Source organism: Capricornis sumatraensis, chromosome 21 (assembly GCF_032405125.1).
Source record: "Capricornis sumatraensis isolate serow.1 chromosome 21, serow.2, whole genome shotgun sequence".
Lineage (NCBI taxonomy): Eukaryota > Metazoa > Chordata > Mammalia > Artiodactyla > Bovidae > Capricornis > Capricornis sumatraensis.
The window spans coordinates 25559834-25570282 of NC_091089.1; the positions used below are offsets into that span (position 1 = coordinate 25559834).

General features: G+C 39.3%; 1 pseudogene; it reads left to right on the top strand.

Annotated features, from left to right (window-relative positions):
• The first annotated feature begins 1213 nt into the window (after positions 1-1213).
• LOC138097714 (protein maestro pseudogene) lies at positions 1214-1962 on the top strand (annotated as a pseudogene).
• The last annotated feature ends 8487 nt before the right edge of the window (positions 1963-10449 follow it).

Here is a 10449-nt window from a genome sequence, read left to right on the forward strand (position 1 = left end):
GAATTCTCCAGGCGAGAATACTGGAGTGGGTTGCTTCTCCAGGGGATCTTCCCCACCCAGGGATCGAACCCAGATCTCCCGCATTGCAGGCAGACGCTTTACTGTCTCAGCTACCAGGGAAACCATGAAGCTGGTATCAAAGATAAAACCACATTAAATTCACTATGGCAACCGACTCCAGTGTTCATGCCTGGGAGATTACATGGACAGAGGAGCCTGGCAGGCTACCGTCCTTAGGGCTGCAAAGAGTCAGAAACAACTGTGAGTGACTAACGCTTGCAACACTCATTGCCTTGGATCAAGCTCATACGTTCCCCCTCGCCCTACCCTCATTTGTTACATTCTTCTCTGCAGCAAGATACTCTATCCTGTGTTTACAACAGTACCTGGCAGAGGAATATGTGTTGAGTGAAAATTATGTAGAGGGAGAGGAAGCTTAAGTGCAGAACCATATTTACATGTAGGTTCACGTTAATCCGGAAGCCAGAATTATAAAAGCATGTGTAGCTAGCAATCTTTTTATACTATTTTTCTGTTAAAAACAGTCACACTTTGTCTCTGAGGAATCATTAAAAATAGTCACCAGAGGCTCTTTCCCTGGGCCCTTGGAGAAACAGGAAACTAACATGAGAATTTTCAGTTTGTAAAACAACACGGCCTGTAACGAATCTCTAGCAACTATCAGGGGCAAATAGCCGAAAAAGGTCTTATTAGGGACTTCTCTGGTGGCTCAGACAGTAGAGCGTCTGCCTACAATGCAGGAAACCTGGGTTCGATCCCTGGGTTGGGAAGATCCTCTGGAGAAGGAAATGGCAACCCACTCCAGTACTCTTGCCTGGAGAATCCTGTGGACAGAGGAGCCTTGTGGGCTACAGTCCGTGGGGTCACAAGAGTCGGACACTACTGAACGACTTCACTTATGTATTTCCCACTCGTGATAAAACGCCAATCTGCTCTATGTCTCATCTTCAAGGGCAAAATGCAACTGACGGCCAGCCCCGAGCTTGTTTAAAGGACAGCGATGTTCCTGGAAGTGATCACTTCTTTCACTAGGATGAGTTCCAAGGAAGAAGCCTCATCACCCTGCTCAGGAATTCACAGCTGAAAAAACTGAGCCGAGTCATCCCATCTGGCTGCTACCCAGAGAACAGCAGCTCTGCGCGCCACCTGTGCTCTGACCACACCCGCCACATCTCCACGTGACCACAATCCCATGGACCAAACAAGGAGAAGAATACGGGGCCAGCCCCTTTCCATCCCCGCCACCCAGCCCAAAAAGAAAAGGACATCAATGATGCCTTTCTTTTCCAAGGTCTCTTGGAATCTGAGGCTCCAGAAGCAGGAACCTCTGAAGAATGTGTTTTTCATCTTGGCAGAGACAGCCTTGGACCCCAGTGTTAAAAAGTCTTATATGGTGATGAGAGGCCTGGGAATCATGACCTGTGAGACTCCGGACAAGGCAAGAAAGTATAAGAAGATTGTTCTAGACCTGCTGGTGCGTGGTCTGAATGACCTGGTGAGTTCTGAAGTCATCCACCAGAGCTTGAAGATCCTAACAGCATCATCCTGGGCAAGATGCACGGGAAAGGCCTGAGCGCCTTCTTCATAGACATCACCCTCCAGACCAGGGCTTTGCTTGAGGACGAGAATGACAGCCTGAGATACTTGACCTTTGTCTTATTTGGACAACTGTTTACCCTTGCTGGACAGAAATGGAGGAGGTTCTTCACCCATCAGGTGAATCTGACTCGGGCCTCCCTCCTGTCCCACTTACAGGACAGGAATCCCCAGGTGGCCAAGGCTTGCAAAACAATTTTTTGACCCTGTTCTCTGTATCTGAGACAAAGCAAGGACTACAGTTTCCGGAATGAGGAGGGTCAAAGGAACCCTAAACTCTGCCAGCAGCTGAGCCCCTACCATCCAGAGCTCCTGCAGTTCTTCTATGCAAATAAAATCCTGTAAACACAGAGGCAGGGAGGTTGGTCCAGTGAACTGAGTGCATGGCTGGGGGCTGATAGTCCCCCTCTTTTAACCCTTTGGAGGCTCTGTTGCCTCTGGTGATTGTGATAGAAAGTGGGATGTTGGGAGACCAATTGATGGCAAACATAAGACCATGGAATTGTATAATTGTACCCAAAGTAAATTCTAAACAGCTTATGTCTCATTTTCTTCCATACATATTTGATGATAAAGTGTATCCTTTCTTTAAAACATTTAAAGTACATGTGGCTTTTGTTCTCAGTGTTCTTATTAAGGATATCTCTGTCACCAACCTTTCTTTTTAATTTTTAAGGCTCAGGAGAATATTACCTGAAGTTTTTTTTTTTTTTTTTAATCTGCTATTGATCCTTTGCCATTTGTTATTAAAACCTTTTTCTGGCAAGACCTATTTAAAGTTGGCTAAGTTACCAAAATTTAGTGTGGAGGGCAATTTCTAGCTGCTCATCATCTTTGACAGTCAGTGCCTCCAAGATCATTCCAAACAAGAGTTAATAAAGAGAAAAAAAATTGAAAAAAAAAAGTCACCAGAACACATTATTTTAACCTTCTTTAGCTTTGTGTGTGTGTGTGTGCACGAGCGTGCGTTCTCTCAGTCGCTTCAGTTGTGTCTGACTCTTTGCCGCTCTATGGACTGTAGCCCACCAGGCTCCTCTGTCCACGGGATTCTCCAGGTAAGAACACTGGAGTGGATTCTTTACCCACCGAGCCACCTGAGAAGCCCCTTCTTTAGCTTAGGAAAAGGTAAATAGGAAAATTCAGCTTAAATCTCATACCCTAGGTACATTGTTCTTTATGTCTGTGACACATTATATATTCACCAATTACATTTTCCTTTCATTTCTGCTGAGTAAGCCATATCTTTCTCATTCCATTGCTTTTGGTTTGGCCATGTGGTTTGTTTTGGCCGATGGAATGTGAGCAGGTGTGATATGCAGTCGTCCCTTTGTATCCACTAGGACTTGGTTCCAGGACTCCCTCAGATATCAAAATCCAAGGATGCGCAAGTTCTTTGTATAAAATGGGCAGTATTAATACAGTTGGCCGCCTCTATCCATGGACTCTGGGTCCACCATACAAGGGCCAACTGAACTCCACATCAGAGCACATCTTCAAATATGCTCATTTAGTGTTGGCTTTGTTTCTTTTATGCCCATCCTTTACTTTAAAAGAACATGACCCAGAGAGTAGTTGTCTTTGAACTGGGTTCCAAAATGAGAAAACTAACAGAGAAGAACCGAACAGAACCTATCAGAGCCACAGCTGACTTGCTGACCTCAGATATTTGAACAAGAAGTAAAACATTTGCCATTGTAAAGTAATAAGGTCTATGTATTTGATCATTATTGCTGCAGTAACAAATTAACACCAACTTTGCAGCACAAATTTATCTTATAGTTCTATAGATAAAGTCCAACATGAGTCTAACTGGTTAAAATCAAGGTGTTGGTAGGGCTAGGTCCATTTCTGGAGGTTTTAGGGGAGAATCTGTTTCTTTGCCTTGTCCAGCTTCCAGAGGTTGTGCATATCCCTTGGTTGGTGGTTTCCTTCCAACTTCTTCAGAGCCAATGACATTGGATCTATTTTCCCACAGCTACATCTGCCCTCTGATTGTCTTTTTCTGCCTTCCTCTTTCACTTTTAAGTATTCTTATGATTTCACCGGGTTCATTCACTGAATTTGGATGATCTCTGAAACTTTAAGGTCTGCTGCATAGCAACCTTAATTTCCGTTTTTCCTGTAACCTTAACATATTCACAAATTCTAAGGATTACGACAGGGATATCTTTGGGGGCAATTATTTTGCAGTGTGGGTATCATACTCAAGGATGATATTACTAAGATAGCAGAGAACTAGCAACTACTTTGTAAATGTACATAAAACAGTTATCCTGTGGTTTCTTGAAGTCATAAGAGAAAACATACAAGCAGAGTCATATTGACCCTGATGGTCTGGCTCCGTGTCTTATACTGACCCTAGCTGTGGGACCCTGTGCGAGTCATTTGATTTATTTCACTCTTAGTTCCTTTACTTTTAACATGGAAATACTCAACATTGCTTCTGTTTATCTTTCAGAGTTACTAGGATCAAATGAAATAATGTAGTATAAGGAAATCTATCTCTCTATATATATGTATTTCATTTTTCTTCTTTATTATGGCTGAATAATATACCATTGTTCAGCCATAATAAAGATATATATATACACACACACACATGATATTTTTATATCTGTTAATCAGTTGGTGAACACTTAGATTGTTTACATATCTTGGCTCTTTTTAAATTGAAGTATAGCTGCTGTACAACAAATTATAAATAGGTGTACAGTGCAGTAATTCACAATTTTAAAGGTTATATTCCAATTATACTTATTATAACATATTGGCTATATTCCCTCTATTGTCAAATATATCCTTGTAGTTTATTTCACACCTAATAGTTTGCACCTGTTACTCTGCTACTCCTGTGTTATTTACCCCTCTTCCCTCTCCCCACTAGTAACCACTAGTTGGTTATCTGTATCTGTGAGTCTTTTTTGTTCTATTCACTGTCTTATTGTATTTTTTTTTTTAGATTCTACATATAAGCGATATCATACAGGATCTGTCTTTCTCTGTCTGACTTATTTCACTTAGCATAATACCCTCCAAGTCTATCTATGTTGCTGTAAATGTAAAAATTCATTTCTGATGGCTGAGTAGTATATATTTATACCACACCTTATTTATGCAATCATCTGTTGTTAGATGCTTAGGTTGCTTCCATTTCTCTGCAGTTGTAAATAATGTTTCCATGAACATTGAGGTGCACATATCTTTTAGAATTAGTGTAAGACTTCATTCTTTTTTCTCTGTAAGAGGATATGTAGGTTGGTAATAGGGTCATCAGATTCAATTTTGCCCAAATACTCTTTGACGTGGACCATGACTTCTGTGTCTATGCATGTATATTTGTGTGCTTTTAACTATGCTGTGACTACACATTCAGCTAACTTACCTTTCCAGTGAAACAGTACTGCAGGTTTCAAAGATGCGCACCATCTTTATTTCTTCACCAGTGAGGACCATTAATAAATAGTAATAAATGGGTAAAATTAAGATCTTCTTTAGTCACTAAGCCATGTCCAACTCTCTTGTGACCCCGTGTAGCTCTCCAGGCTCCTCTGTCCATGGGAATTCCCAGGCAAGAATACTGGAGTGGGTTGCTATTTCCTTCCCCAGGGTATCTTCCCAACCCAGCTAGGGGACCCACATCTCCTGCATTGCAGGTGGATTCTTTACCATTGAGCAACCAGGGAAACCATCAAAATTAAGATACCAATTTCCATTAATGAAAACTTCCATGTTTTCAGAGAGATATGTATATGCTTATGTCTGTTTTTGTTGTATATTATAAAATTTTTCTTTTATTTAGCCTTCCATATCATATCACAGCATGGTCTTGACATTCTAAGTTTTCGGTTTCATAGGTTTTTTGAGAAGAACCTCACAAACAGAATGATATATAAAATTGCTTTTTCCTTTTGTTGGGGTTTCAGCTTGGTGCTGATCCTCCTAGCCAGTTTCTAAGGCTTCCCTGGCTAAGTAGCAGCTGTCTCTGCCAATGGCAGCTAGATGCTCTTCTTAATATTTTGGTATCTGAAGGATGGAAGAATTTATCTTACCGTTATACATAGGTTCATGAGAGGTCATACTTTTATAGATATTTGAAGAGTTTGTCTTTCTACATCTTTTATTCTTTTTGCCTGCTTTCACATATTCTTTACTATTTAGATATATTTTAGATACAATTTATTTAAATGCATTCTTGTGTGTTTTTACTGGTGTATATATACACAAGTTATATGTGCTGTTATTTCAGGTCAAATTATGATACTTGTCCAATGAGAGCCACGTTTTTAATAAGCTGTTTTCAAGAGATCACAAATTTGTTGGCTGAAAGCTGAATTTTTTCAGCAAAGCAATGCATCAGAGAAAACTATCGCTTGTAAAAACATTTTCACATTTAGTACAGGAGCCTACAACCATTCCATGAAAGTATGCTGTGCTATGCCAAGTACAAACGTGAGAATTAGTCCAAAGCATGGCACTAATAAAAAGTCCTATAATATACAAACTAAAAATTCAGAAGAAGAAGAATGAAATTTCAGTGGTATACATGCCTTCCAAAATAAAAGGAGTTAATCATTCAGAGAAATAGTTATCTTGAAAATTCTGCTGGGGCTAAGTCGCTTCAGTAGTGTCCGACTCTGTGAGACCCCATAGACGGCAATTAGTGCCTAGTAAAATGAAAGATCTATTCCCTTGTCCAGTTCTAGTCTCTAAAACTACATATTCTAAAATAGTTTTTGTTTTGAAATTCATTTTGATGTTAGCCATTATATTGATACTTCATAAGACAAAAACTGCCTAAAATAACAAGATATTATAATTTTATAATTAGTAATTATCAAACACAATGCCTTTTAAACAAATGAAAATTACAGGCATACACAATAGTTCATAAAAATACAACCAAAAGGGTATGCATTAAAAAAATAGGATGATTGGCCAGAATGGAAAATGGGATTATGGGAAGACAATAAAGGAATACATAAATTAATAAATGAATCAAACAGGGAGTATTTAATGTGGTGTGAATTAAGGAGCATGATTAACTTAACCTCTGCACCAGGGGTTCAAAAATACTAATCTGTTTGCACTTCAGCTTCTTTTGGAGGCAGTGTTTCAATTTAGGATGCAAATTATAATGACCGAGGCTCTTTAAAATATGTCCACACTTATACCCAGCCCCTAGATTTTGTGACTTAATAAGGCTGGGGGAGAAATTTGTTGTTGTTCAGTTGCTCACTCATGTCTGACTCCTTGCTATCCCATGGACTGCAGCATGCCAGGCTTCCCTATCCTTCACCATCTCCCAGAGCTTGCTCAAACTCCTGTCCATTGAGTCGGTAATGCCATCCAACCATCTCCCCCTCTGTTGTCCCCTTCTCCTCCTGCCTTCAATCTTTCCCAGCATCGGGGTCTTTTCTAAGACTCAGCTCTTTGGATCAGTTGGCCAAAATATCAGAGCTTCAGTGTCAGCTCCAATACTTTGGGGGAGAAATTAGGTATGTGTATTTTTTGTGACTGCTAAGTCGCTTCAGTCGTGCCCGACTCTGTGCGACCCCATAGACGGCAGCCCACCAGGCTCCCCCGTCCCTGGGATTCTCCAGGCAAGAACACTGGAGTGGGTTACCATTTCCTTCTCCAATGGATGAAAGAGAAAAGTGAAAATGAAGTCGCTCAGTCGTGTCCAACTCTTAGCAACCCCATGGACCGCAGCCCACCAGGCTCCTCCGTCCATGGGATTTTCCAGGCAAGAATACTGGAGTGGGTTGCCATTTCCTTCTCCTTTTTGTGACTAAATATTATAAAGTGGACACATCTGTGTACAGTTAATCGGAAATGTAGAACATCACAAACATCCCAGATGACCTTCTCTTTGAAAAAGCAGTACTTTTGAAAGCTCCAGATCTGATTCTAATGTTAGCATAGGGTTAAGGACCATTCTTCTAGCTCATGTCAGGCTGATGCCTTCTTCTCTCATGGCTTTCTTTCCCTTGCATTTGTTTTTATTTATTTTGCAGTTTTCCATGAATTCATAGTAAGTATTGATGATCTATAAACCGTCTCAGTCCTTTTATCTTAAAAATGTACCTATTGTTTGATGAATAGATTTACTACATGTAGAATTATTATTTCAAATAATTTTTCCACTCAAATTTGATAGCATTTCCCACTGTCTGTGAGCCTCTAATTTTGGTGAAATCAGTTTGATGTCATTTGTTGTACATATCTTTTTTTATTATCTCTTCTGTGAAAGTTTTCTTGATTTCCTCTGAATCCTTGAAGCCCTGAAATTTTACTGAAATGTATTGATATGTGCTTGATTCTGCTACCCAGCTCAATATCTGATAGATCCTTAAGTTAAAAATATTTGCATTATTTCTTTATTTTCTTCCCTTCGCTAATCACTGACTCCTAAGAATGCCTGGCATTCTGGAATTGAACCTCAGTGTTGTAAAGAAAAAAATTACATATGTGTATTATATATAACTAAAATATATTTATATATAACATATTCTACAGTATGAGAAATTTCTTAAATGTAATATTTCCAATACTAACCTTGGTCTTCACTGGATTATTCCTTTATTCAGTTTATTGACTAACATTCCATAATCACATATTTTTTAAATCCACAAATTTATTCTGTGGTAGTTCCCCTTTTAAAGAAATAATAGTCTATCCTTGTTTTCTGGATGCAATATCCTCTTAAACTTCTCTGAATAAACAAGTGGAATATTTTTAACTTTCCTTTTTGTTCTGAAATTATTTCTGTTTCTTATAGGTTTAATTTTTTGTTTTATTCATTGTGATTTTTACCATTTTTGGTCTTCCTCCAATGTGTGGTGATCCTTAGATAAAAATCTGTATTTATTGAATAAAGAATTAGAAAGACTAACGATCCATTTACATAGAGAAGATGTCAGTTAGTACTGCTCTGTAAGTTACTAAGCATGAACCCTTCTAGGTGACTGGGGACTTGCATAATTAGGCTAAGAGGACTTTGAAAGTGAAAGTGTTAGTTGCTCAGTCCTGTCCGACTTCTTGTGACCCAACCCCATGGACTGTAGTCCACGAGGCTTCTCTGTCCATGAAATTCTCCAGGCAAGAATACTGAAGTGTGTAGCCATTCCCTTACCCAGGGGATCTTCCCAACCTAGGGATCGAACCTGGGTCTTCTGCATTGCAGGCAGATTCTTTACTGTCTGAGCCACCAGGAAAGCCCAGATTAAAACTCTTTAGTGCATATATTTTTTAGAGATGCTTCTCCTTTTTCTTTCCTCAGCATCTGCTGTGTCTGTCTAAATCCATTACCTAGCCTCTCTTGGGCTCCTATAGGAATGGTTCCCTAGGCAGATCAGCTCCCTCTTCTAGAAAGTTATTTTGCTCTGAGTTGGCTTAGTTAATTAAAACATTATTTCTAAAGCATTTTAATTAAGTGGTCCATTCCAGCTTTTTGTCCTTGTTGGAATTTGGAGCTAGTCCTTGGTTATCTTGGGGACAGAACTTTCATTGAGTGTTTAGCTCTAAGGTTTCTCCATCCTGTTTTACCCTTCAGTCTGATTCTTTTTATTAGCTAGGATTCCCTCAAGCTTTCTTCCGTACTGATGACTCACTTTTTTATATTTAATTATTGTGATTTTCATTAAAAACATATATATACATATAATTGTGTGTGTATATTCATTGTTCCGTTGCTAAATCATGTCCAGCTCTGTGACCCCATGAACTGCAGCATACCAGGCTTCCCTGTCCTTCACTGTCTCCCTGGGTTTGCTTAAACTAGTGTCCATTGAGTCAGTGATGCCATCCAACTATCTCATCTTCTGTCATCCCCTTCTCCTCCCACCCTCAATCTTTCCCAGCATCAGGGTCTTTTCCAGTGAGTCAGCTCTTCACATCAGATGGCCAAAGTATTGGAGCTTTAGCACCAGTCCTTCCAATGAATATTCAGGGTTGATTTCCTTTAGGATCAACTGGTTTGATCTCCTTGCTGTCTAAGGGACTCTAAAGAGTCTTCTCCAGCACCACAGTTAGAAAGCATCAATTCTTTGGCGCTCAGCCTTCTTTATGGTCCCCTCTCACATCCACACATGACTACAAGGGAAAACCCACAGCTTTGACTATGTATATATGTGTGTGTGTGTGTATGTATATATATGTTTAGCCACTCAGTCATATCCAACTCTTTGTGACGTCATGGACTGTAGCCCACCAGGCTCTTCCGTCCATGGGGATTTTCCAGGAAAGAATACTGCAATGAGTTGCCATGCTCTTCTCTAGGGGATCTTCCCAAATGGAGAATTGAACCCAGGTCTCTTGGATTGCAGGTCGATTCTTTACAAACTGAGCCACCAGGGAAGCCATATATATATATATATATATATATATATATATATATATATATATATATATACACACACACACATACATACACACACACACATATATATACATATATATCTGAAGAGAAAGTGGACAGAGTTGTTTGCATAAATCTGACATCTTTCACTGGAAGTGCTGATGAGTATATAATAGATTTTCATTAATCAGAAGGAAAGTACATATAGATATTGGAAAATTCTGTTATATCAGTGGCCATATTCAGTAAGTTTATTGCCTTAAACAGGACAATATACTGCTAAGAGAAAGCAATGGTGAAAATATCTGAGATATTTAAATGGAAAATTTAGAGATATTAAGTAAATAAGCCCAAAATGATCTAATATATACAGTCAATGTGTTTTCAATACAATATACCAAGATTTTATAGATATGGATATCTAATTGTCTACTCATTCATTTGCCCATTTGTTTCTCTTTCTTTGTCCTGCTTTC